Below are 27,447 nucleotides of genomic sequence, written 5' to 3' on the forward strand. Positions count from 1 at the left end.
GGACTCCAGAACCCAGTATCCTACGTTTATTGAGTGACTGAGTGAATGACCCACGTGATTTTAATATTTTGGTAACTGAAAGAGTCGATGCACACTCAGAAGTAGCTACACCAGCCCCACTTGTGCCACCATGTACACAACACGCCCACACACACACACACACACACACGCACACCTCCCTTGTCTCTTCCTCCAACGTGCGCCATCCATGATCAGGGCTATCACCATCCCCCCTTACGCTCATCTCTCAAATGGACCGCACGCTAGTCCTGCATCGAGGGTCCTTACATAGTCTTTTTGCTTAGCGAGACATGCCGTTACTGTGTCCTAAGAGATCAACCGTTTCTAACCGTTTCTAAATGCAGCTGGGTTTAGGGAGGACATTTGTCAAGGCAAGTAGGAGACCAGGACGGTGTAGAAATGAACAGTGAAGGCTGTGGAGTCTGTGGAGATACGCAGGCTTACAAAATGTTCTAGGACATCCCAGCTTAGTGGACACAGATACCTCTAAAATCTAGCAAGACATTCATTCATTCTTCATCAGAAATTTAGATGCTATGCTGTGTTAACGCCCTAAGAAATGAAGGAGGAATTTGGGTCGTTAGTGATCTTCTGGGTCCTAAAACGCCAGAGGAGGAAGTGGACCTTGCTGCATAGGCAATGGGGAGCTATAGAAGGCTGTTGAGTGGGAGAGTGGCCTGGTCTGAGCTCCACCCCTGAAGATCTGTCTCCCTCCCCAGGGGAGGATGGAATGGGGTGGGGGCAGCAGGGAGACCTTGTGGAGGCTATGGCTGCAGGCCAGATGAGAGAACCAAGGATTGGATTAAGGAAGTGAAGTCCCTCGAGGTAGCAGGTAGTGGGAAGGGGCCAATGTGAGGAGCTGTGTCTAGGTAGCTTGGACTGATCTGTTGGGGTAGGGGAGGGAGAGAGAGTGGAATCCAAAACTCTGAATGTTTGGGGGACCCTGTGATTGGGAAGATTTGTGGAGGGCCCATTTCTGGGTAAATGATAACAATAATGGGTGTTACCAAAGCCTTCCTCTGGCAGGTGCTGTGCTAAGTGCTTTATGCCTGTATCACATTCAGTACTCAAAAGAAACCCCGAGGTAATTACTGTTACCCTCTCCACCTTCCATGTAGGGAAACTGAGGCACAGTTCATGTGACCGGGGTCACACAGCCGGTAGCTAACTGGTCGAACTAGGATTCAACTCTAGGCAGCTGCCTGCAGAGCCCCTACCCCCCGGGTTATCCCCAGGTAACCCCCGGCCCCAGCCGCAGGCCTGCAGGAGGCCATCGCCATTTCTGGAAGGGACGCGCATTTCCATGCTGGGGGCGCGGAGAGGAAAGGACCAGGACGATTTAGGGTTCCCATTAAAATGAACGTGAGTGCCGCAACCTGCCTCAGCTCCCTGTTCCGTGGACATCAGCCCGGGAGATTAACGTGAGGGCAGGGGAGGCAGAGAAGGGAGGGAAGGAAGGAAGAAAAGTTGCTGCCCGTTACACCTGTCCTTTGGCAAGGCCAGGTAATTAGCCAACCCTCAGCAATAAAATATTTCGTTTCGGTGTAATTGCAAAGTAATTATGTGGTACGGGTTGTGTATTAATCGTGTTGATTAATAACACCCAGGTAGTAATTAAACATCTGCTTCATAATTGTGTGCGGGCTGAAGCTTAACTCACACGCGCACACACACATGCACACGTGCCCGAGCCACAGGCAAAGCTCCCTGGTTCTGGTTGTGCTCATTCGTGTGTGTGTGTGTCTGTGTGTGTGTGTGTGTGTCTGTGTGTGTGAGAAAGAGAGAGAGGCAGAGAGCCAGGCTAGGTTAAGAGACCCCTCCTGTCCCCACCATACAGTGAGATCTTTGTGCCCCGGCCTCCCCTCGACATAGTGGGGAACTGCCGTGGGCCTGAGGCTCTGTGGCCCCTCTCGAGACAGAACCCGAGGCCCCCAGTATGTGTCTGCTTCCCTGCTGAAGCTGGGTTGGCACAGGGGCTCGAGGGTTCTGTACGTGTCAATACCCACAGTGCCTTAGCACTTACATTGCTGTCAGTGTTAGCCTGGGTTTGAGGGTCCTTTACTCCAGCAGCCGGGAGAAAGTTCTTATGGTAGGAGCCCCCTGGGCTGAGGCCATGGTAACACCCAGCACACCTGAAAGGTCTGGATTTAATGATCTGATCCCAGAGACTGCAGGGACCAGAGCAGGATGCTGACCGGGGTACCAGGAGCCCTGATTCTAACTTGGCTCCTAGCCCACTTGCTGCGTGATCTTGGACAAGTCACTTCTCCTCTGTCCCTTGGATTCCAGGTCTGTAAAACAAAGAAAACTGAGCTCAGAGGCCTCCAAGGGCCTTTTCAGTTCTTCTGTACTTAGATTCTAATTTGGTTTGTACTAATTAGGAATCGGAGATGATTTAAATTCAATACATATGATCCTTAGTGAGTAAACAATTTGAAATAATTCCTTCCTTTATGACTTCTCAAAGACTCACTCATGAGCAATGAGAACCCAAGCTAAAATCAATAGCTTTTATTTTCCAGAGAGAGAAATTGCCGCTTCCTTGAGCTGCTGGGCATTGCAATTCATTCTTGTATTTTAAAATTTTATGTTTATGTTTATGGACTGCCATTAGGTAATATGGATTCGTCCTGAAGGTTGAGTTTTTTCATTAACTTAACTCATTTCACTTATTAGTTCACGTTTATAGCTTGGGTTTAATAAGCGCACGGTGCAAAAGTCATAAAGCGGCCCTTCTCTTTAGCAATATTTTAAAATCAAGACTCTTCTCTGAGTCACCCAGGTTTATTTGCTCATAACTTGCTTCTCGTGTGCTTCAAGGCCCAGTACTGTCGATTCTAGCCAACCATTGGACGTTGAGCTTCAGTGTCCTTCCGGGGGGAAAGGCACCACTCATTAACAAAAGCCACAAATGCTTAAGTTTTAGAAAGCATGCGTCCCACCATCACTTTCGGTGCCTAAAGCGCTTCTCATGTTATCAAGTTGAATCCTACATCTCTGTGAAGTGGCTCGATGTTTTTTACTTTATAGGGAAGGAAACAGGCCCCGAGAGGTTAAATGACCTGCCTGAGGCCACAAGTTGGTGGCAGTGGTCTCCCTGGCCTGTCAGCTTCGGGGCCCCCAACCCCACCTCCCTCATACCTTTACCCTCCCACCACCTCTACCGGTCTCTGCCCATCGTCCGTCCATCGCCTCACCATCTGTCTCCACTGCCTGGGCCCCTTCCTGCTTTTCATCTACCTGAAGCACACCTCTGCTCTATGACCATCAGTGGCTCCCCATTGCCTGTGGACAAATTTCACCTTCCTTGGCCTGGCGTTCAAAGACCTTACCCGTGGAGCCCCTGCCTTCCCTTCCCGCTTCATTTCCCACTCTGCCCCAACAGGAAGCCTTGGCTCATGGTCCTGAATACCCAGCCCACACTTGGGTACCCCCATGCCTCTGCTCACCCTGACCCCTTTGCCCACAGCACCCTCCTGTCATCTTATATTTAAATCTGCCCCCTCCTCCAGGAAGCCTTCCCTGGGGCCCACGTAGGGAGGGACCTCTCCTGCCTCTGAACTCAGAGCTATGTGATGAGCCCTCCTTGTCACCTTGAACCGTGAAGACAAGGGCATTGACTTCTCTTCCCGATAACCGTGAGCCTCTTTGAAGGCGTGGTCTGTGCCTCAGTCATCTCTGGCACCCCTGGAGTCCCAGGTACACGGCAGGTGTTCGTTAATGCTCACCAAATGAGTGAATGCCCATGTTGCTTGTGGCCTCAGGAAAGAGAATCCTTGCATCTTCTCTGTGACTTCCGGGGCCAGCCCAGCGCGAACTTAGGGAAAGACTCTGCCCAGTTTCTATCACCTGTCGACAGCTCCGCCTCCCTTCCTTCCCGCAAGCTTCCTTCTGTCTTCCCAGATTTGTTCCATTCCTTCCAGGTCACCCGTTTTCCTCTTCCCTTCCATCAAAATGTACCCGTCCCGGGCCCCGCGTACTCAGCTGACTGCTGCGTGAATGGCCTTCTGGCTTCTGGCAAATGAAATCCGGATATGCTGTTAATTGCAAATCGTGGCAAAGGAGGCTAGACCCCAGGGGGCTGTAGACCACTCGTATCTGAGCCGCAGGACCCTCAGTTTTACATGTGAGGAAACTGCGGCCCAGGAGAGGAAAGAAGGGGAGTTACACAAAGGCGTTGGCTAGATTCTCAGTCAAGCCTCCCTTAGGGACTCTCTATTACTTCCTGGGTTGTCTTGGCCACTGGAGTTAGAACCACAACCCCATTGGTGGGCACAGCACTTTACCGTTTGCATGCACCTGCCCGTAGGTGGTCATCTCTGCAGCTCAGCAGAATTTCCCTGAGGCTCAGAGAGGCAGGTCACATGTCCCAATCACAAGGCCAGTGGCTAGTGACAGGGCCAGGGCTGGAAAACAGGGCTGACCTGCCGTCAGCTGGTGTGGTTGCCGGCTTCCCTACCTGCTGGCGGGAGCCCCTTGTGTATCCCGGGCTCCATCTGTAGGCCCTGTGCCCCCGGCCTGAGCAGGCAGCCTGAGCCAAGGGAGAGGCAGCCAAGGACCGGATGTACCACTCTCCTTGGTGGCATGGGGTCGGCCTCTGGGCCTGTGGAAGCCAGGGGAAGTGATGCAGGTCAGGCCCAGCTCACAGCCTGGAGAGCAGGGCTTCCTGGGCTGCTGTGGGATGGCCTGGGCCTTCGAGTTACCCACTCCCCAGCCCCGATGGCCCCTCTGCCACGTCCCGCCCCTCTGGCATTTCTGGGCCTGGACTCAGGGCTGGAGCATCACTTAACAAAGACACACACAAGGACAGCGTGTGCACGTTCATACACGGAGCTTCCTTCCCCTCGCCCCAGCCACAATATTGCTCCCCCTCGGGTGCCACCGCGAGCTCGTCTGCATGGGTTCACGACACGCATGATCCTACATTTCTCTAGTTCACATTCCATTTTAAACGGTCTAGACGGCGGGTGGCGGCCCGCGGCGATCAAGGATCCACCCTCCTTTGTCGCGGTCAGACTTGCAGCCCGGGTGCAGGGCAGGGATCTGCCACAAGCCGTCAAAATGAGCTGCTCTGAAATTAGCTGTGGGTTCAAATCTAATCTGTGCTATTTAACAGTCATGTGTCTGCCAAGATACTGAACCGCTCACCGGTGAAACGGTAAAATGTGAATGATAGCGCAGTTAGGATCAAATGGGGACATGCACAGGAAGCACTGACCCCAGGACTTTTCCGTCTCACCTCCCGTTCGCCCTGACAGGCAGCGCTGGCTCAAGGCTCCCCACTTGGGTATCTCGACGCCCTTGCTCACCCCGCCCCACTGCCCACAGCACCCTGTTCTCAATTCCACACACACACACACACACACACACACACACACACACCCCTGCCCCCTCCTCCAGGAAGGCTTCATGTGCCTGCTGGGGTCATCCGTGCATTGTCGTCAGGACATTAGAGGAGCAGCCTTACTTTGGCAGCTCCGCCCGGAAGTTACTAGAGCCGGGCTTTCCAGCTGACCGTGAGAGATTGTAGGGACTGTCAGTGGGCCCAACAGCCCGTTTCACAGTTGGGGAAACCAAGGCCCCGCAAAGGGGAGCATGTGCCTGGGTGTAGCTAGTGTGGCATTGGAACCGGAGCCCAGGACCCCTGCCTGCAAGACTCAGGGCAGGGGGGTGGAGGGTCCACTGCAGCTGCGTCCTCCTGGGGGTGAAGACCGCCCCCCCACCCCACCCCACCAGCGGTCTGTTCATTGGGTGGGTGGTCTGCTTTCAACACATTTGAGGGGGGGTGGGTTGGGGTAGAAATGAAACATGGAGGCTGGGGGTCCCCCAGATGAGCCTCATCCTCAAGTATGTGTGGCGAAGAGGCCCAGAGAGGCTGACACACCCATCATCCCGATGGGGACTGAAGCAGGGCCCGCAGGCGCCACGTGAGTCCACGAGCAAGGCCTCGCTGCGCCTCATGCTGCTAAAACAGTCTCCGTTGTTTCTTGAGGCCAGTTATTTGTTTCTTTACCGTACCCCTTTTGGAGAAAGCCGAGACCGCCACCCCTCCTGGGGAGTTCGCTCCCCCACCCCTGAACGCTCCCCGGTTCTCACGAGAGCAGAGCGGGCTGCCACTGGGGGCGTTAGCACTCACCAGCTTGCAGAGCGCTAATGACATTTGCATTTTGCTCGCTGTCGAAATGTGGGCTGGGCGGTGGGGATCCCACGGGGGCACGCGGGGAGCTTGCAGCCCACCCGGAGAGGCAGATATGCAGGGCTGGGGCCCCGAGCTGCTCTGTGAGAGGCAGTGAAGAGGGAGGAAGGTGGGGACAGAAGGAATGGATGACCGGGTGGAACTGAGAGTTTTGTCTGAAGACTCACCCCGGGGACAGAGCAAGCCCCAGTCCGGTGCTCCACCTTGCCGTGCAGCCCCTGACGATATTCTCCTCTGCATCACATCCCTAGCATTTGTTGAGCGAATGCTCTGCATGGCCTTCAGAGACTTGAACTGCCTGCAATCCTCGGAGAGAGATGCTATTATTATCCCTGTTTTATAGGCGAGGAGACTGATGCTCTGAGTGGACACCTAACTTACCCAGGGTCCACTTCTGGAAAAAGATTGCCCCAGCATGTGGCCATGATCTACCTGCCTCCAAAGACCATGCTTCTGACCACTGTGGGCATTGACTCTTGCACCTTGTCGGGGTTTGAACACAGCCAGGAAACAATTCTCTGCCCTGGCCTGTGACCAGCATCCGCCTGACGGCATGTGGCCGATCCCTGCCCTGTACCCGGGCTGCAAGTCTGACCGCTACAAAGGAGGGTGGATCCTTGGAGAGAACACCCAGCGGCGAGTCAGGAGAGACGCAGGGCTTAGGCCCCACTCTGCCACCAACTTGCCATGTGACCCTGCACTAGTCCCCGCCCTTCTCTGGATGTCAGTCTCCTCGTTGATAAAATGAGGCCATTGGTGTGGCTGGATGGAGCATCCCAAGAATGCATTTTCACATGAGGAAGGATCTTGCCTCCGATGCACTCACACTCTTGTGGAGTTCCCACCCACTCACTCCAGCATATACATTTATGTTTCACATCAAAGCAAACCGCGAAACATTTGTCGAGCTTCCCCGCTCTGCCAAGGGCACGGTGCTAGACACAGTGGGTGTGATGCTTATGTATTTTTATGCAGGGCATACACACACAGGCATATGCATATCTTTGTGTCTCAGTCTCGCTTCCAGGCAAGTTCAGCTGGGACCTCTATCCTGATGCATGATCCCAGGTTCCTGCTGTCTTTGCCCCATCCCACAGCCCCCTTGGGATCCAGAGAGCATCTCAAACAAAAAGACACGACCGGCAGTGGGAGCTGATGAGATCTCCCCGGACCAGGCAGTTAGGGCTGATGTGCTTGTCTCTGACAGGTGGGCATCTCCTGGACAGCCCAAGCTTGCAGTGGCCGGGGCTTCTGACACCATCATCAGAGCAACTTGAAACCCTTGACTTTGGCGTCTAGACACGGGCCCAGTACTTTTCCAGGCCTCCCAACGCCTGCCACCCAGGTAAGGGAGTTCAGGCTTGCTCAGCACCGGGTTCTACGCTGCGCCTGTTGTTGTCGCTAATAGAAACCATGAGCAGGGGCACCCGGTCATTCTGTATCACAGTGTCCTCTTTTATACCCTTCCAGAGCAGGAGAGCCCAGTGGCTCAGGTTCTAAAGTCCAGCAGACCTGGGTTCAAATTCTGACACCACCAATTACTGGCTGCATGGACCTTGGGCGGGTGTCTCGTCAACCTTTCTGTGTCTCAGTTTCCCCATCGGTCAAACCAGGAAGGAAGAGCACCCACATTCTGGGTTTGTGAAGATGAAATATAGGAAAAGGGCTTAGAACAGGATGGACACAGAGGAAGCTCCGAATTCAAGAGACGGTAACTGTTCCTAAGGGTACTCCTGTGCTCATGATGATCCGAAATGAGTTCGTTATCGTCTGTCTCCTGCCAGAAGGTGGAGTCCATGAGGGCAGGGGTTTGTCTGCCTCATTCTTAATTGAATCCCCAGGTCCCAGCACTGTAAACTGCCCCCCGCTTTTTTTCAAGTTTATTTATTTTTAAGAGAGAAATAGAGAGGCAGAGGCAGAGAGAGAATCCCAAGCAGGTTCCACACTATCCATGTGGAGCCCAACGTGGGGCTCAAACTCATGAACCCTGAGATCATGACCTGAGCCAAAAATCAAGAGTCGGACGCTTAACCGACTGAGCCACCCAGGCATCCCTGGCCTTTATTTGTTGAATGGATGAATCTATGAAGGTGTTTTGCCTGTTTTATACAGCACCCGCAGGACAAGTCCTTGAAGGTCCTTGCATTAGTCTGGATATGAGTTTGGTTGTGTGTGACAAAACCCCTAAATGATAGTTCCTTCAATGAGAAAGAGGTTGATTTTCCTCTAAGTAAAATTTTTTTTTTCATTTTTTAAAATGCCTATTTATTTTTGAGAGAGAGAGGGACAGACCAAGAGCAGGGGATGGGTGGGGAGAGAGGGAGACACAGAAACCGAAGCAGGCTCCAGGCTCTGAGCTGTCAGCACAGAGCCCGAAGCAGTCTCGAACTCATGAACCGTGAGATCATGATCTGAGCTGAAGTCGGATGCTCAACAACCTGAACCACCCAGGCGCCCCGTCTAAGTGAAATTCTGAGCTAAGAAGATTTTTCCACACAAAACTGTTAGAGGCCCAGCTTCCTCTGTCTTGTGGTTTCACCATTGCTGGTCTTTGTGATCCAGGATGGCCCATGACAGCTTCTTTGTTCTACTCAGCAAGAAGGAGGAAACCACAGAAGGAGAGGGTGCCACTTCCTTTAAGAGGGTGCCCATGTCGCTTCCATTCACGCCCCATCGGCCGGAGTGCACTTTGCTGCGAGGGAGGCTGGGAATTACAGGCTTCATTCTGGGTGGCCATCTGCCCAATTGCCATTCTATTTCGAAGGAAGAAGGGCAACATGGATACTGGGGGACCCTCCACCTTGCCCGATAAGATGACCCACCCCCTTTTTTCCCCCTCCCTCTCCGCTCCCTCCCTCTGGCAACCGGTGATCTTTTGAGCGTCCCCGGACTTTTGCCTTTTCCGGAACATCATAGAATCGGAATCATACTGTAGGTAGCCTTTCAGATTGGCTTCTTTCACTTAGCAATATGCATTTGAATTTCCTCCATGTCTTTTCATGATTTGATGGCTCGTTTGTTTTTATTGCTGAATAACATTCCATTGAATGTACCCTAGTTTGTATATACATTCACTTACTGAAGGTTGTCCCGGTTGCTTCCGATTTTAGGCAATTATGAACAAAGGTGCTATACATTCATAGGCAGGTTTTTGTATGGGCCTAAGCTGTACCCAGTTGGGTAAACACCTAGGAGCATGTTGGCTGAACTGTATGGTTGAGACCATAGTTGGCTTTTTAAAAGACCACCAAACTGCCTTCCAAAGTGGCTGCAGCATTTCGCATTCCCCGCAGCCTCTGCCCAGGGCAGGTCTCCCTGAGACTGTGGACCAAAGCCCCGGGGTGACTCTTCCTGCTCCAAGATCAGGGGTGGCTGCATTCCGGGACCCTCATTCATCGTGTAGGGTCTGTCTCCCCTACAAGAACCCAAGGTCAGCGAGGCAGAACAATGAAGAGAGGGGACAAAGCGAGTGGATCTGGGCCAACGTTACATCAGCCAAAACACAGCCCAAGGGGGAGTCAGGGGGCTGGAGAGGCTGGGGTGCAGACGGCCTGTGGCCAGTGCTTGAGTCTGAGGGCCCCTGGGCTCAACTGGGGAAGGTGGGAGCTGCTGCCCAGGTCAGCAAGAACCAGGGATGGGCCAGAAATGATGGTTGGCTGCAGGGGAGACCAGGGCAAAGGCTGAACCGAGGTCAGATGCCACATCAGTTGGGAGCCGATCCTCAATTCCAAACCTGATTAGGCAAGACAAAGCGATTTATTAGCTTTTTATTGGTTTCCAATATATTGACAGTTTGGGGCGTGTTTATTGGTGTCCAAGGCAGAGCCAAATCCAAGGTTCAAATGATGCCTATGTCTGTGCCTTCTGCTTTCCTCCTTATGGGTTTCCATCCCTGGCACCCGGGCCCGGTGGGGTGGCAGGGCAGTGATGAACAGACAGCTCAGGACTGTCATCCCACTCGTTTCCAAGCCCGTGGAAGGAGAGCTTCTTTTTCCCAGGATGTCCAGCTGAAGTTCCAGAGTTGAAGCTTATTGGCTGGTCTCAGGTCACGTGCCCATCTCTGACCAATTACTGAAACTGGGGTGGGGGCGGGTGGGAAGAGAGAATGTGCTGATTGGCCAGACTAGGTCAGAGTCGATAGAGTCGATGGCCGGTGGGGCAGCATGTGTTATCAGCCAGGGGGGCGGGCATTGGCCTGAAATTGGGAGAGGGCTGGAACCCCAAAGGGAAAACCCGGGTGCTATTTTCAGAAGGAGGAAGGAATGCCAGGGAGACAAAACAACAGGTGAGCCTTTTGGTGCCATGGCAGGGCCTGGGGGACACGGAGGAAACAGGAATGCTGATTTGTCCCAAAGGGTCCCTCCTGTAGTTTACAGGAGGAGGGTGGCCTTGCTCTGACAGGTGCACCTGGGTTTCTGTGGATCTGGTATCTGAAAGCCTGATTTATGCACCTACAGTCCCACACTCACACGCACTCACACACACAGTGTACCTCCAGGTGATGCTTCGCGTTCCAGAAGGATTGGCCCCAAACGTCCCTCCCATATGGAGTTGCTGTGCACTGGAGAAGCCACCCCACTCTTTCAGCCACCCCATATCCTGCTGCCTTGGTTTCCCCTCTACTTGCTGGGAGGACCTTTTCCTTCCTCCCCCTACTCCCTCGTGGCTGGGGAAAGTTTCTTGAGCCACTTTCGGGTTTATTTGCCCCAAATGGGCTCCCAGAAGCCCTGGGCCTACGAAGACCCCCTTCTCAGAACAACTGCAGCCCAGCCCTCAGATGCACTGAGGCGTCTCAGCGGAGAGGCAGGGCTGACTGAGCAAGGACCCCATCTCTGTGGAACCCAGGGGCCTCCGTGGGGCTCCAGGGAACATGGGAGCAGGCCGGCCTCTCGGCTTTCGCTGACGTCCACCGTGGCAGCTCTGTTATGCATTTAGGGTGCGGTGTATGATCTCATTTGAAAGAAGATTGTTCTGTAGGAAAAAGATTGAAAACCGCAGCATATGATGCCTCCTCCCAGACAACTGTGGCCAAGTGCTTTTTACGTTCTGTCCTTTGCTTGATTTTGGTCAACCACAAACCTCCTTGCCCTTCACCAGTGTGTGTGTGTGTGTGTGTGTGTGTGTGTGTCTCTCTCTCTCTCTCTCTCTCTCTCTCTCTTCTCCGTCTCTTGCCTGTGGATTCTGCAGCTCTGACTCACCACATAGACCAGCTCAGTGTTCAGCACTATCCTGCCTTATATGGTGTGCTCAGTGCTTCTGGGTCAATGAGTGTTAATTCATTTCTTCAGCCAGTGACTATTGTGTTCTCATCATGTGCCGGACCTGCTCTACTTGCCAGGGATAGAGAGTGAGCAAAGCTGAAAGGTCCCCGCCCTCCCCTCTGGGAGAGCCCCTGAGGGCAGGACCCTTCCTCCGGGTGTCTTCCCCCCCATCCCCCCACACCCCTTGTCCAGGGTTTCGTTCAGTGCTGAGCCATAGTTGAACTTGGTGAAAGTCTACGAGTTGATTATTTTCCACGCTATTTTCCAAAGCCCCCACTGACGCTGCAGAGATTCTAGAATGGCTTGGTCCTCACCCGGTAGGACTTACAAGACACAGCTTGCCATAGGTCCTGGAGAGGGACGGGGGCGACGGTTAGAGATCTGTGTGCAGACCCAGTGGGGGGAGGTGCACAAGTAACCGGAAGGAATTGGCCAGCTTTCACTCCGGTTGTACCTTGCTCATTCAGCCTCTCAAGGGGCTCCTGGCCAGTCATAAGGAGAGAGACATGAGAGCAAAGACATACAAAGTAGAGAATAAGAGAGTCCAGAGCAGAATTATAAAAGAAGGCTTGTAGGTTCCAAGGCCAGTGATCCAGAGGTCACTTCCGGGTGGGGACGGTGGTGAGGAGTCCGGGAATGCAGAGCATTCCAGCTGGGCTTCGAAAATTGGGGTACCGGACAGGCAAGGATGCCAGGAAGGAGCAAACAGTGAGAGTGAAAGCCTGGAGGTGGGAGCCTAGGGCTTGGAAGACTGTGCCAGGCAGGAAACAGGATGGACGCGGACAGCTTCTTCCCTGCTGGCCTCCAGGCTTGGCTGCGTGCAGGTCTGTGGCCATCCTCGAATCCGCCTTTAAACTACAGCCTGGGTTTGGAGTCAAGTGGCTCTTCCATTTTCCTTTTTTCCCCTCCATCCTCAGGAAGGGGAGTTGCGGAGGGGCCGTTCAGAAGAAGGGACCCAAAGTAATGAAGCCCCCCAACTCCAAGGTTCTTAATGGAACAGAGAAACCGTGTTCACCTGTAACTTCCCAAGTCATGACAGAGCCTGGGCTGGAAGTCAGAAGACTTGGGTTCTTGTCCCAGCCCTGCCACGGATGTCCTCAGCTTCCCTGTCCTGTACTTTGTCATTTGTGAAATGGGGGGGGGGGGGGCTCCCAGCCTTAGACCTTTAATTCTAAGTCAGACCTCAGTGCAGATCCCAGCTCTGCCAGTAGTATGGCCTTGGCCCTCTGAGCCTCGGTTTTCTCATCTGTAAATTGGGGCTAATGACACTATGCATCTCACAGGACGGATGTGGAGATTCCATGAGGTCACTAAAGGAGATAAAGCGCTCACCAGCTTGTCCACCAGAGGGTCAGTACTGAGTGATAGCACTCATGCTATGGGTGTTCTTATTATTTAGATTTTCAGTTTTATGACTCTGGGAGGAATCCTTTGGTATGTAGGTGCCTTTGGGCAGCTTAAGTCCATGCCCCCCAGATACAGTGATCAGGACAAGTCACACCCCTCCCGTGGGGGAGAGCTGCCTTCCTCAAAATTACATTTATTCACTCAAATATTTCCTGAACACCTGCTGTGTGCCTGGGCCTCTGAGAGCTGAACGGGACACCCAAGTTCCCTGCTCTCAGCAGCTCAGGCTGCCGCAAAGCGCACTTTGTACCTCCAGCTGGCCCCGCCGACACCGTTGGCCGAGGGACCTCACGCCGAGCATGATGCACTCAGCTCTGCAGGCTGGAACCCTGGGAGAGATCCCACCTGTCTCCCCGGCTCCCGGATCTTTCCTACCCTCTCCCTTTCCATCTTGGGGCAAAGGCTTGGGTGAAATGCCAGAGAACCCAGTGCAGTTAACTGGCCTGGGACCGGAGAGACCGCTTGGATTGCCAAGCCCTGGTTCAGCGTTATGCAAACTAAGTGCTTTGGAGAAGAAGAGTGGCTTGCCACCGGGCACGGATTGCAGGGTTGTGTCTCATTCATTCCCCTGTTGATGTCTGTTTGGATCTCCGACTGCAAGAGCTCTTGGAAATTTGCAGAGGAAGCAGAGCAGATTGGAAGGCCCTGAGGGGTCCAATCTGCCCTGTGCTCACCTGGTCCTTTCTGGGTGGTCGTGGGCCTCTCGCCCTCTCTGGTTGCCAGGATCCGGCAGAGAGCTGGGCACGCAGCGCCTTCAGTCAGTGGCTGGTGAGTGGACGGACAGATGGACAGGCGGCAGTGGGCTCCCCGTAATACGTGCTTTCTTAGCCTCGGTCCAAGTTTCCAAGGTGGTTGGAGACACCAGGCTCTGGCTTTGTTTTTGGTTTTGGTTCCCGGGCAGTCGCGGTGGTTTTCAAGTCACAGAGCGGACTCAGAACAAATGGTTTTTGAGCTTGTCAATCTCTCGGTTGTAGTTTCAGGAGGCAGCACGGTGCGCGCACCCTGATCGAGGGTGGAGCTTGCTCCCTGACACTCGAGAGTTTAGAGCCCTGCTCCAGGGCTGGGTGACCTCGGGCATGTCACTTAGTCTCTCGCAAATTCAGTGTCCTCATCTAGAAAATGATAGCACTAATAGCATCCAACACAGAGGGCTGTGATGAGCTTAGATTAAATAATGGGGATAAAAACACAGAGGATGATGGTGATGTATTTAATGACCCCTTAGGCTATGGGTTGCATAGCCTTCTCTCTTCCAAACCGATTTTTGCATACTGCTTTGCATTTTTCAGACAAAAAATTATTTTTAAAAGTTACTGTTACAGAAGGAATACGTGGTCCTTAAAAATTCAAATGATCCAGGAGGATTTAAATTAAAAAGCAAATGCCTCATCCACCGCCAGCCAGTTCCTTCCCTTGCCTAGTGTGCAGCTTCCCAAGTCTGGAACCCTCCTCCCTTTTTTTTCTCCCCAGGAGCAGGGGACAAGTGTGCAGTCAGGCGAGGACAGCGATCAGGTGGCTGTTGTGTTGAACTGCCGTCCAGGCCAGAAGTCCAGGCCTCAGTGGTCCCACTGGAGCAGGGGATAGCCTGGCATCCTGGCTGCAGTTTGCTCTCTGTCTTGAGGGTCTCCAGCGTTCCGGGTCCTGGAGTCCTGGCAGGTGGCCTGGGGCAGGCCACCTTCAGGCCAGGCTTGGAGGGACAGACTCACCGACACTGTGTCTGGCCGCATGCAGGCCTGGCTCCCTCTTCTGTCAGGGAGCCCCAGGCTCAGTCCTCCCCGAGCTTCCGTGCTCCTGGCAAGACATTCGCTCATTCCTGTCCGCCTCCTGAGAGTCTGCACGTCCGCAGCTGTGCCCTCTGGTGCCATACTCCTTCCCTCCATCAGGAACAGCCCCGGACCTAGCATGGGGCCTGGTGCATCACTGGCACTAAGTGGACCCACAGCAGGTTTGAATTTTAGCATCACTATGGTGCCAAATGTGTCATCTTCCTTTACTTCTTTAGCTCTGACCATCTGCCACGGAGCCCCCGCTATCCATTTGAAGGACATTCCATCCCAGGCATATTGGGGAGGGAGGGTTCTTGCCCCCAGGGCATGTTACTTAGCCTCTGTCAAATTCAGTGTTGTCATTTAGAAAACGATAGCGCCAATAGCGTCCTGTAGGGGTCTTGGTGGCCCCTGTGTGGCCCAGAACACTTAGGGTAGGCTCCTTTGGCGAGCCTTGAGGTCCAGGGAGGGCGAGCGGGCCGTGGCCATTTCCACGCCATCCTGGGCCCAAGAGTGGAGTTTGGCTGCAACTCCAAGCGGTGAGTTTGGGTGCATAGCCTTCCAGCCTTGCCCAGGCTTCTCAGGGTGGCCCCGTGGAAGTCCTGCCACCTGGTGGGAGGGCTCTTCCAGCACTCGGGCCTGTCGTTCTCGGATCCCCCCACTTTCATTTCTTGCTGATATCCAGAGACGCTCAACAACCCTCTCCCCGGGCCTGCTGCCTCTGCCTGCCCCCCTGCCCAGGCTTACACGCCTCCACCTTCACAGGCTCCAGCCTATGCCCCGTCGAGAAGTTTCCAGGGCCCAGAGGGTGGACGGTCTTCCTAGCCCAGCAACCTCTGTGCCTGGCCTTGGAAACCAGCAGCCCCCAAGACATGGGATCCAAAGACTTGGCCGCCATCTTGGGAAAAGGGAGAGAGAGAGAGAGCTCCCACAGCAGAGCAAACAAATCAGGAAAACTTGTCTCAGTAAATTCTCCTGCCGTCCACACTGGCTACCACAGATAGACCGGGACCTTTCGTGCATTTGGGTACCAAACGCCAACTCTAAACCAGATTGGTTCAGAGACTGGAAATGAAAGAAATATCAGACAAGATCGAGCTCAGAGGGCTCAGATGTGGTCCTCAGACAAGCAAGCTCAGCATTGCCTGGGGACTTGCTAGAATGCAGATCTCAGACGCCCTCCCCAGACCTCATGAATCAGAGATTTGCGGGTGAGATCCAGCAGTCTAGACTTTGACAGGCTCCCCCGGGGCTGGAGATGCAAGCTGAAGTTCAAGGCTCACTGAGCAACAGGCAGGTGGCAAGTGGTCCAGGGCCCTGTGATGCAGTGGCACGTAGACAGGGTGACACAGCCCACGGTGACACAGTCCTCGTAGATAGGGATTATGAATGACTTACTTAGAGGTGGACAAAGAAATCTGTGTGTGACTTGGGGGAGGGGAGTGGATTCCTGGCGGAGGGATCAGCACATGCAAAGTCCCTGAGGCATGATAGAACAGAAGCGTCCAGGACCTATAAGTGGTATTGCTGGGGCAGAGTGGGGGAGGAGCATTGGGGGGGAGGGGAGGGCTCATCAATGGGCTTCTTGTGCTCTGAGTTGGGTTTTCCTCAGGAGTGCTGCAGAGCCGTGAAAAGGTTTATGCAGGGGGGAGGGAAGACCTGCACCCTGGGAAGACAGGTGGTTGAGGTGAAGGGTCTCTGGACCACAGCAGGTATCGGGCTCTCTTCTGGAGGGCAGGGATGAGCCTGTGGTGGATGGGGAGTAGGAAGCAGGGTGGGGCGGGGATACCCTGGGTCCTGGAGGAGTCCTGCCCTGTTGCCAGAACACGAACACCGGGGAGCCACTACTGAATGCTGGAGCCCGGGTGGCCCTCTTCTGTCCGTCTCTTTGTACCTCGGGAACACTCTGTCTTGCACTGTGATTAGTCTGGGCGTCATGCCTTCCACTCCAGAGTCTCCGTTTGCCATCTCTGAGGGAGAGGAGACCACGGTTCTGTCCACACGGCTAGGTCCCAGACCTAGTGGCCGCACCAAGAAACACAGCAGCATGCCTAGAGCCCCTCTGACAGTGGAGCTGGGTGGAGGCTGGGAGCGCCTGAGAGAGGCCCAGGCCGATGGTGGGCTGGGTCAGGAGGCGCCTGGCCTCCGCCCCTCAGGGCTGGCGTGCCAGTACCTTGGAGAGGAGGTGGGGAGCCCCAGCCCGGGGGAGCCCCAGCCCGGCCTTCTCCTTGGAGGCCCAGCCTCCCTCACTGCCTTCCTAGGGCCAAGCAGGCACAGGAAAGGGAGCCGGGGCCTCTCCCAGGCCTGGGGCTCCCCTTTGGGAAGGGGCCTCTGATGAGCTCATCCTTGCGATGAGTCTGGGGCTGAGGGGGAGGGAACCTGCAGACTGCCGCCAGGATCCTGAGTCCCTGGGGAGGCCAGAAGTGGGGAGAGGGAAGGCCCCTGCATGCCTGACGGTGGGCAAGTATGAAACCCGCGTCTGGCCGGAGGGCCAGACAGGGCCCCATTCGACTGGCTTACCGGCAGCTCTGGGCGGGCAGCCTCTGCTTCCCTTGCCCCCGCCTCTGGGGTAGTTCAGGCCCCAGTGCATTTGCTTGGAGCCCTGAGCTGCCTGGCCTGGCCTGTGTGTATTCAAGGATCACGTTAGCCCAAACCAGCAATCAGTGCGGGCGTGTGGTGAGCGCTGGGAGGAGGTGCGGTCCTGGTAGAGGAGGTGCCAGGCCCCCTCCCTCAGGATGGCTCAGGCCTTTCCGCTTCGCTCTGAGTGCAGATTTAACTCTTGAGGGAAGCGACCGGCAAGGATTCCTGGCCTCCCCGACTAGCCGGACCAGGAGGGGTTTCAAAGTCCTCTGTTTCGACTCCTTGAGAGGTGTTCATTGAATTCTGCTTACATACTACTGGCGACGGAGAGCTCGCTATCAGTCCAGACAGCGGTGCTCAGATGGCCTTGAAAGTTGTTTTCCTGCTTTGCACAGAAGCAACCGTGAGCAAGTCGGATCTCTCCTCAGTGGGCGGACCCCGAGCGGAGACCGGTCTTCTCTGCTCATCTGCAGGCCCGAGGGTGTCACATCCCCAGGAGAGATGTCAGCCCTTCCCTGGCAGGTAGCAGTGCCCAGCACGTGATTGGTTCTGTCCCCACCTCCCTCAAGTGGACCCACCAGTGCCTTACAGACCAGGCCAAGCCACGCCTTCGGCTTTCCTCCTAACTTAGAGACCCCAAACTTTAAGATGCCCCGAGTCGCCCTCCAGCACTGATCTGCGGAGGCTTCTGGGAGGCCTGTGCTGCCACCTCCCAGGTTCCCCATCCTTCTGCAGAAGCTGCCTCCTCGTATCACTGGGGCTTCACTTCGGGGTGTTAGGCCAGCTGGTGAGTGGGTACTAGTTTCTCCCACGGGGTAAGGAATAACCAGAGGGCGCCACTGTGAACCCACCGGTGGAGAAGGAGTCCCCAAACCGGCGGTGACCTCAGGCCTCAGCTGCCACTGCCACTGCTTCCCACAGGGTGTGGGCATCACCCCCAACCATGCGCCGGCCCCTCTGGACTTTGTTGCTGGTGTCACTGTTTGGCGTTTCTTAACAGCTTTACGGAGGTATAATTTTCACTGCTGTGAAATTCGGTCGTTTTAAAGGCATGATTCACTGACTTGTAGTAACCATAAGAAGTTGTGCAACATCGCTACAACTTTGAGGGTATTTCCATCACCACCCGAGAAAGAAACCTGGTATCCCACTTGCCATCAGATCCTGTTCCCACCCCCAGCCCCAGGCTCCCGCCGTTTCCTCTCTGCCTCTGGAGATTTTGCCGTTTCTGGACATCTCATATAAATGGAAGCACATACCGCGTGTGGATGCCTGTTTTTTGTATCCTGGCAGAGGCGCGAGGAGACGGTGCCCACTCACTGATACGCCCACCTTTCCACAGCCGGCCGAGGCCAAGTCCTGGGTGTGTTTTCTTAGAGCTGGGAGATCTCCTGGAGACACTGAGTGCAATCTTTAGTCTAGTGCAGGAAGGAAATCCTGTGTGCCCAACTTTACACGAGGACCCTCTGACATCTGCTTGAATACGAGTTGGCGACAGCCAGCTCGCTAACCCCAGGACTAAAAGAAACTTGCTTGTCCTGATCACATGGTAAGTGCCAGGCTTGCTGATGTCATTTGATCCTTGGGTTCATCATTTTATAGCCGACGAAATTGTAGTTCAGAGGGGTTGAGATGCTTACCCAGGGTCACACAGGTAGGAAGTGGGTGAAGCCAGGTCTGTATGATTTCAAATCCAACTTCTTAAAAAAAACCTTTTTTTAAATGTTTATTTATTTTTGAGAGAGAGAGAGAGAGAGAGAGAGCATGAGTGGGAGAGGGGCAGAGAGGGAAACAGAATCTGAAGCAGGCTCCAGGCTCTGAGCTGTCAGCACGGAGCCCGATGCAGGGCTCGAACCCACACACCGTGAGATCATGACCTGAGCCGAAGTCAGACGCTTAACCAACTGAGCTGCGTGGCACCCCCTTCCAATCCGTCTTGTAACAGCTGCACCACGTTTCCAGTCTTCCCATGTGGTGGGGGATACTCCCCTTTGTAATCGGGGCAAACTTCGTATTCCTGTAACTTACACCCATTGTTGCTAGTTTTGCGAACAAGACCCACGCAGACCACCCGCCTGGACGTGGGTCCTTTGGGTCTACGTCCGCCCCGCCAGCGCTTTTCGGTGGACAGCCACGTGGGGAGGATGCGAGACAGGGGTTGGCCAGGGGCCGATCTGACCCAGGCTGGCCCCTTGGACCTTTTGAGGATCCCTTCAACAGCCTGCAGCAGCATGGAGTCTGCTGGAACTGCTCGCCATCTAGAGGGGCCCCCCCCTTAGAGAAACCTGGGGCACGGGGAGGCTCAGGGCCTCTGGTCTGAATGAGTTCTTCCCATGCTTCAAAGGAAGAGGCGGGAAGAAACAGACGTGGTGTAACTGGAGGAGAAGGATGGGCCTGGCAGCCCACTGACCCCCGTTTTACTTTTCTAGCCAAATGGGACTCAGCATGAAACAGGAGGCCACGATTCACTTCCCCTACCCACACTGTAGCTCGATCTGCCCTGCCTGGGGCGCAGAAGGGGAATATGCCCCAGGCTGCCTTCTCTCCCTTGGACACCCCGCCCCCCGGCCAACCCAGCGTGGGCTTGGAAAGCCGGACGGCCCCGCCCAGAGCCAGCCTCTCTGATGCCACTGCCAAATACCAGACCGCTTATCGGGCTTTCCCAGAGATCTGGTGGTTCCCCCGGCAAAGCTGCAAACCTGCAATTAGGAAAGCAGCAAAGGGCTTAACTTGCTGCGGGCTGTGGGCTTTTCGGTGGGAAAGATAAGCTTGGTCTGGATGAAGCTGGAGGGTAAAATAATATTTACTCTCAAATAATACTCTCTGGCTAGGAGCACTCTGGGCCCTGGGGTTTCCAGGGTAGGATCTGCTGGGGCGTGGCGGGGCGGGGGGTTGTTGGGGGAGGGGGTCTGCCCCCTCTTACCAGGTCCCCAAGAAGCCTTGCCTGCCTATCGACTCTTGGCCGGGCCAGGTCACCGCAGTGCTGGCTCTCATTATGAAATGAAAATGAGGCAAGCTGTAATGTTCGACGCGTTATTATCTGTGGAACGCTTAGCCTGTGCAATTATCTCATCCAATCCATATAACTATCTTGGGAGCCAGGCTTATAACCCCCACATAGGTCCAGACTTAAGTCCCAGCTCAGTCACCTCAAGCTCTTGACCCTGGGGGAGTGGCCTCATTTCCCGTGAGCCTCACATGGGAAATGGGAGTGGTCACAGGTGACCGAAGGGGCAAGCAGTCATGCGGACGAGCCATGGGGTATATAAAGCCCCTGACCAGGGATGCTGGGGGCGGGGGGGGGGGGGGGGGGGGAGCTCAGTCGGTTAAGCATCCGACTCTTGGCTTCTAGCCCAGGTCATGATCTCACGGTTCATGAGTTCAAGTGCTGCATCGGGCTCTGCGATGAAAGTGTGGAGCCTGCTTGGGATTCTCTCTCTCCCTCTCTCTCTGCCTCTCCTACACCGTCTCTCTCTCTCTCTCTCTCAAAATAAATAAATAAACTTAACAACAACAACAACACCTAACCAGTGCCCTGGCTCCGAATAATGCTTAATACATGGTAGGTTGTCTTATGAAATACTAGTATTTCTGGTAATCTGTAAGGCTCGGGCATGTGAAACGGCCGCTCTTCAGGGGCACGGCTGAGAGTCAGGCTCAGGGGGCGTGGCCTCCAGCGGCTCAACCCGGGAGAGGCCAGGGCAGGGGCTGGGTGGGCAGGGAGGCCCTGGCTGGCCCTTGCAGGGGTGGCCATTCAGACAGCCTTGAGCTCCAGAGAGGGAGGAAGGGTCCCAAGTGCTTCCTGTCCACACGTCCCTTTGTGGAACAACAACCAGGCCATTCTCTGTTCATCCCATGCCTCACTGATTTGTGCCCCTGGGGGCACAGAGAGAGGAGCATCCTGGCTCATTCCTGAGGAGAACAAAGATGGAGGTCAAGGCTGTCTCCCGACAGGGCAGGCGCTGGCTCCAGGGAAGGAAGGGGGTATTGAGAATCAAGGGGGGCGGGTGTGTGCCAACCTCCCCCCAACCCCTGGAGGCTGTAAAGAAAAGTCCTTCTGGATTCCATTGTAGCCCTCACCACCCATGACCTAGCTGTGAGGCCTGGCGAGGCCCTTGCCCCTCCCCGGGCCTCGTTTTCTGATCTCCAAACTGAGGAACTAAGCAGAAGGAAACACTGCCTCGGCTGGAGAAATCAGGGAGGGCTTCACGGCTGAGGAAATGTGAAGCTGGGCATTGAAGGGTGAGAAGAAGTACTCTAGGCTGACCACAGGGGCAAAGGTATTCCGGCCCCACCTTGCAGCACCTGCAGAGACCTGGTGGCATCAGAGTGGGAGGGCCTGAGTGGCCCTTTCGCGATGCTTTGTGAATGAATAATACCAAATAATGCATGTTCCTTATGAGAAAAAGGATAGAAGTCAGCTGAGTATAAAGCATAAAAGAAACAGCACCAAAAGTCAGCATTTGAAACCATTTGAGCCCTTTTTAACATGATTAAGAAAATAGCCTTTCAGCTCTGTAATACATGGAGAATCTCAGATTCTGGGCAGACAGCAAAGAACAAAGAGCTGTCTTCTGGAAGCAGAGCCAGGCCCCAAGTGCTAGACGGACGGACAGCGCTTCCTGGGGGTGGGGGCTGGAAGATCACGCCAGTGGGGGCAGACGCAGGGGACCGCCGGGACAGCGCTGGCGCCTGCTTCCCCACAGGCCTTTGCAGAGCCTGCGGCAGGACCGCCAGAGCTGAGGGGGGTGGCCCAGGGGGAGGGTCTTTGTAGGCGTGAATGAGGCCTCTCGGGAAGGGCCGCAGGGCTGCTTCTGGGAAGTCCCTGCGCCTGTCGGCTGGCAGAAGTGGCCATCTCGCTGGCGAGCAGCTGAGGGGTCCCCGTGATGGCTTAACTGTGGTTTCCTAAGGCGTCTGGCTTCAGGGTGCAGCAGGCTGGGGTGGGGGGGGGGGGTCTGATGACACCGTGAAGTCACTGCTGCGGTCTTGCCAGCTCTTTGGTGCCACCTTTAAAATACGGCTCATCTTAACGGACAGGGGCTAAGAGGGTGGCCTGAGGCCTGGAGTGGTCTGTCTGCTCCTTGACCTCCAGACTCAAAGCTTAAGGCTCATGTGGCATGTGTCCATGCCCTCCTTGGGCTCCTAACTCTATTTCCCCAGCCCCCACAGAGTGAGTTTTCCCCACGAGGGCGCCCCCTCCCCCCCCACCTCTGCCTCCCGGGCAGTCTGAACACCCAGGACCCCTGGGGGAATCCCCGTGCCTTGTGGGTGGTGATGGGGGGGGGTGCCCACCTGAACCATCATCACCTTGGCTGTGAAAACAGGACAGGGGTGTTCCATTTCCTTCGTGGCCCCTGTGAAGTCTGTTAATAGTAATTATGAAGTTATGGGGAATTCCCAGGCCTCCTAATTAGTGTTAATAGGGGCTGGGTGAGCCATTCCTGAGAAAATAGATGTCTTTGTTTGCGTTCTCCAAATTAGACCACTGTGTTCTGCCTTTAGGTGTGATAGAGCTGTGTTCCCTTCCCTCCCCCCCTCCGCACGGTCCTGCACCCCTGCACACTCCTGTCCCACGCACACGGTTGCCCATATCCGCTGGCCACCGTATTCACCGCTCACACACACATGCGCACACATACACCCTCATATACACACATACACGTAGAAACACACATGCACACACACAGCCACACAACGGACTTCAAGCCTTTGGATGCTGGATTAAGATGTCATTTTGCAAGGCAGGTGCCGAACACCAAAGAGCGTTTCAGCCACTCTCCCAGCCCTCTTTGCCAATACCTTTAGGGGCTCCCCTCCCCCACACCGTACCCCGACCCCAGAGACCCCAGTGCGCCAGCCTCCCCAAATTAGACTATATTAACAAAGCATTACGTGTTCCAATTAGCGTGGCAAGTGAACCTGGCTGGCTGAGCACGCTCCCCTTCCCGCTAACAGGCCGAGACCCATTTCCCCAGGAGGAGCGAGCCACACCCGGGCTCCCCTCTGTCTCTGTTGGAATAATGAGGTCCGGCGTCTCCGTGCAGGCCTGTGGGAGGCTCCCTGCCATCTGGGTCTGTGGCCACCCCGGGGAGGTTTCCCTTGGACCAAGCAGGAGGGAGGGAATGAATGAAGGCACGAAGCTAGCATTTTTGGGGCGGTACTGGGCGTCGAGCCTGTGCTGGGGTCTTCTACTTTGGATGATGCTCTTTCGACTGAGTGGTAGGTACCTGCAGGGCCTGGGGCACTCTTCCCCGAGTCCGGGGTACCCAGACTCTCAGGATCAGCCCAGTATGTACTAAGAGAATACGAATACTCCTCAACGACTTGGAGAACAATACCTTATTTTCATATTAAAACAACTGTGGTTGGGGCGCCTGGGTGGCTCAGTCGGTTAAAGCGTCCGACTTCAGCTCAGGTCACAATCTCGCGTCCGTGAGTTTGAGCCCCGCGTCGGGCTCTGGGCTGATGACTCAGAGCCTGGAGCCTGTTTCTGATTCAGTGTCTCCCTCTCTCTCTGCCCCTGCCCCGTTCATGCTCTGTCTCTCTCTGTCTCAAAAATAAATAAAACGTTAAAAAAAAAAATTAAAAAAAAAAAAAACACAACTGTGGAGGGGCGCTTGGGTGGCTCAGTCGGTTGAGCATCTGACTTCAGCTCAGGTCATGATCTCGCGGTTTGTGAGTTCGAGCCCCGAGTCGGGCTCTGTGCTGACGGCTCAGAGCCTGGAGCCTGCTTCGGATTCTGTGTCTCGCTCTCTGCCCCTCCCCTGCTCATGCGCTCTCTCTCTCTGTCTCAAAAATAAATAAAATGTTAAAAAAATTTAAAAAAACAACTGTGGAAATATTTTGAAATAAAATGACATATATATGTATGTGATATGACATATATATGTATATGACATATATATGTATATTATATATATATATATATATATATATATATATATATATATATACATAAAATGAATCTGTGAGGTAAACAGATTTCCAGGCAATTTTGCTCTCTCACTTTCTTCTCTGGGCTGGGTCCCCAGATTTCCAGGTGTGTGTGGATAATAAGATTTCTTCTGTAGCCAATGCAGGAACAGAGAAGCAGGAGTTTGTGTGAGGTCCTAAGCCGTAGCATAATGCTGTGTGATGTTGGACAAACCCTACACCATTGTGATCCTCTTATCTCCGAGTGGCATAGTGGCAATGGTAATAACACATCCCCAAGGCCAGGGTCACAGTATGCAATCTGGGCAGTTGCTGGGGAAGGGGCTATACTTAAAAAGACCCCACACTTGGCTTAATGCTCTGCTGTTGCCATCTTGAAAAATTTTTTTTTAATTTTTGTGAGAGAGCGTGTGAGGGAGGGGCAGAGAGAGAGAGGGAGACAAAGGATCTGAAGCAGACTCTGCACTGAGAGTGCAGAGCCCGATGTGGGGCTTGAACTCATGAACCTCAAGAGCCGAAATCAAGAGTTGGATGCTTAACCAACTGAGCCACCCAGGTGCCCCACCATCTTGAAATTCTTCATTTTTGAATAAGAGATCCCTCATTGTTACTGGGTCCCACAAATTATAGCTGGTGCTGCATCTTTCGATACATTTTAGCAAGGGTTAAATCAGAAATTTATAAGAGGCCCACACAGAGATTCATTCATCTCCCCCTTCTTTCCTTCCTTCCCCAAATATCCACTGAGCACTCACACTGTGGCAGGTGCTGTACCGGACATTGGGATTCAGCAATGAACCAGGCAGAACAAAGTCACTGCCCCCCCCCCCGCCCCCCGCATTCAGAGGAAGGGGAGAGAAGATAAATAACAGGAAGAAAACATTGTTGGAGATAAGCATCAACAACAAAGGGTCGGATAGTGACTAGAGGGAGAGACTATTTTAGGCCGGTGGGGAGAGGGGGGTGGTGGGAGTGGTCAGCGATGGACGTCCTAAGGAATCTGATCGGAGACCTGAATGAAATGAGGGATTATGCCATGTGGAAAAGAGAGTCCCAGGCAGAAGGACCAGCAGGTGCAAAGGCCCTGAGGTAGGAATGTGCTTGCCGTGTGGAAGAGACCAGTATGGCTGTAGTGGGTTGAGGGAGAAGGAGGGTGGTTGGAGACGAGCTCAATGATGGGGGAGGGGGCTTATAAATGTTGACGGGAATAAGTTAACAAGGGGGTAGAGGATTCCTTCAGCCACAGCTCTTGACTCTGGGTCAAGTTGTCTCTGGGCAAGGGACGAGTGGCAGCCTCAGGGCCAGGCTCTCTACTATTGGTAAGGGATGGCTTGTCAACTAGCTCTGTGTCTCCTCTGACTGGACAACAGCTGACCGCCTCCCCCTCCATCCTGGCCCAGTCAGCCGAGCCTCGCTGATGGGGGAGAAGCTGGGAAAAAGATGGGCGGTAGAGGGAGAAGCAGCCTACCGTTCTTGGGGATGAACTTGAACCCTTGCCACTGCCGGGGAGGGCCAGTCCCCTCTGGGAGTAGCCGGTCATCTGTAACCACATGACCAGGACAGGGCGACCTGGGAAGAAAGATTTCTTTGAGCATCACTGGTGAAATTGGGCCAAGGATCCCTAAATCTATGTTTCAGAGAGAAACATGACCTTAAAATGGTGTGAGGTCATTGAAAAGTAGCAGAGAGAAGGGTGAAAAAGAAAAAAGCCTGGGGATTTCCAGTTCACACAGGTCAGCTGTAATCCTGTAAGGCTCTCTCACCGTTGAAGGGCTTTGTCCTAGTTTCGTGGTCTGGGAACCCAGAAGGTTGTGGAAGGCTTCACTGGGGTACATGTGAACAGGCAGACATTTCCGGCCGCCTGGCGCCCAGCAATGGCGAGTGGACCTTCCCGGAGCCCCCGCTATATGCCGGGCCTGGTTCTGGGTGCACCCACGTTGCATCACCCCGATTACCGGTCACTGGGGAGGCGCTGCGGCCCCACGGTACACAGCGAGGAGGTGGTTCGGCCCCACCCCTCTCGCCCCCCGCTCACTCACATAACGGGATCCAGGTTCTCTTTGGGGTTTGTCTCTTACTGGAACATCTACCCTAGAAAGTCTGATACGATGCCTCGCCTAAGACTGTTTCCCACGGAATCTCTTCTCCAACAGCTTTTGCTATTCAGAATTACACCAAGGAAGGAGGCACCTGGTGGTGGGGAGGATGGGGGAGGTTAATGGCCTCAAGCAAAGTTCAGAGTCATTCCCCCAACGCACGTGATAGCTACAGCATAGCCCTGCCGCGCGCGTCCCCCTGGACGTGACCCAGCTCTACACACGTGGTCAGGGCCTGGTGGCTCAGACACGAAGTGACTTGCTCAAGGTCACGCTGGAGCCTAGGACAGCCTCCTTCTAAAGCCTGCTCTGTGTGTCCCCCCCCCTCCTCATCCCCATGTGGTCACTGCCCCATGAACTGGCTGAGTCTTCCTTTCTTAATTACCGGGCAGCCAGGGGGAAATGAAACACCTGCCAGGTTCTTCCTTTTCCCAGCAAGGAGGCGCCCCAGGACCCCCTCCTCCCAGCAGGGCCCGGGCAGACCTGAGGTTGCCTTGGGCAAGCCAGCTTTGTAGAAGGGCTCACACACGCGGAGCCTCTAAATTAACTACGGCCACCGCCTGCTGGGGGTCACAGTTCCAGGGCTGGGCTAGGGGATTTATGTCCAGGCCCCCAGCGAGGTGTGCTTTCAAAGAAGCGTTTCAGCTGACATAAGCAGGTAGCCTTCTGCCTCCCCAGGAAATGGGCAGTGTGTGTGTGTGTGTGTGTGCGTGTGTGTGTGCGCGCGTGTGTGTGCGCGCGCACATGAGGTCACTTCTAGACGGGAGAGAGAGCAGACAGTGGCAGAGACAAGACTCTAAGATGGAGAGGCACAGGCTGGCCATAAAGTTGCAATCTGAACCCTGATCACTGGACTAAAGGCAATACCTTTTATCCTTATGTCTCAGGAATTGCAAAAAAGGTGCCAATGTGCCTTTGACTTGAGCCAGGCCCGAAGCCCCTCTCCATAGCCCTTTTCTCACTACTGTCACCCCGGCCTCGCAGGGGACACATGGGTGGCTGGCACCTCTCCTGTCTGTGCTCTGCGGGGCAACTCCAGTGTCCTCAAGTGGGTGCGTGGCCTTCACTGCCAAACTCAGGTACACGCCATGCACCTTGTGATCCAGTGCCCGCCGGGGTGAGAGCCACCTTCCTTTGCCCCCAGAGTTCTTGTTTCATTGAGCCTTCTGGAGCCCTGACTTCTTTAT

At 54.4% G+C, this 27,447-nt stretch overlaps 1 protein-coding gene across 5 annotated transcripts in view; it reads left to right on the top strand.

The window, feature by feature from the left end:
- TSPAN18 (tetraspanin 18) overlaps positions 1-27,447 on the top strand; it is a 185,799-nt gene that overhangs the window by 119,572 nt on the left and 38,780 nt on the right. For 2 of the 5 annotated variants that reach the window (XM_043581020.1, XM_043581022.1), the window contains exon 1: positions 17,613-17,753. The exons of 2 other annotated variants lie outside the window; for them this stretch is intronic. The gene's annotated coding sequence lies outside the window, so the exon portion shown is untranslated. Of the gene's footprint in view, positions 1-17,612; positions 17,754-17,773; positions 18,781-27,447 lie in introns of those variants that run through there. One more of the 5 variants, XM_043581019.1, reaches the window with a different exon arrangement.

The sequence above is a fragment of the Prionailurus bengalensis genome, chromosome D1, assembly GCF_016509475.1.
Source record: "Prionailurus bengalensis isolate Pbe53 chromosome D1, Fcat_Pben_1.1_paternal_pri, whole genome shotgun sequence".
Lineage (NCBI taxonomy): Eukaryota > Metazoa > Chordata > Mammalia > Carnivora > Felidae > Prionailurus > Prionailurus bengalensis.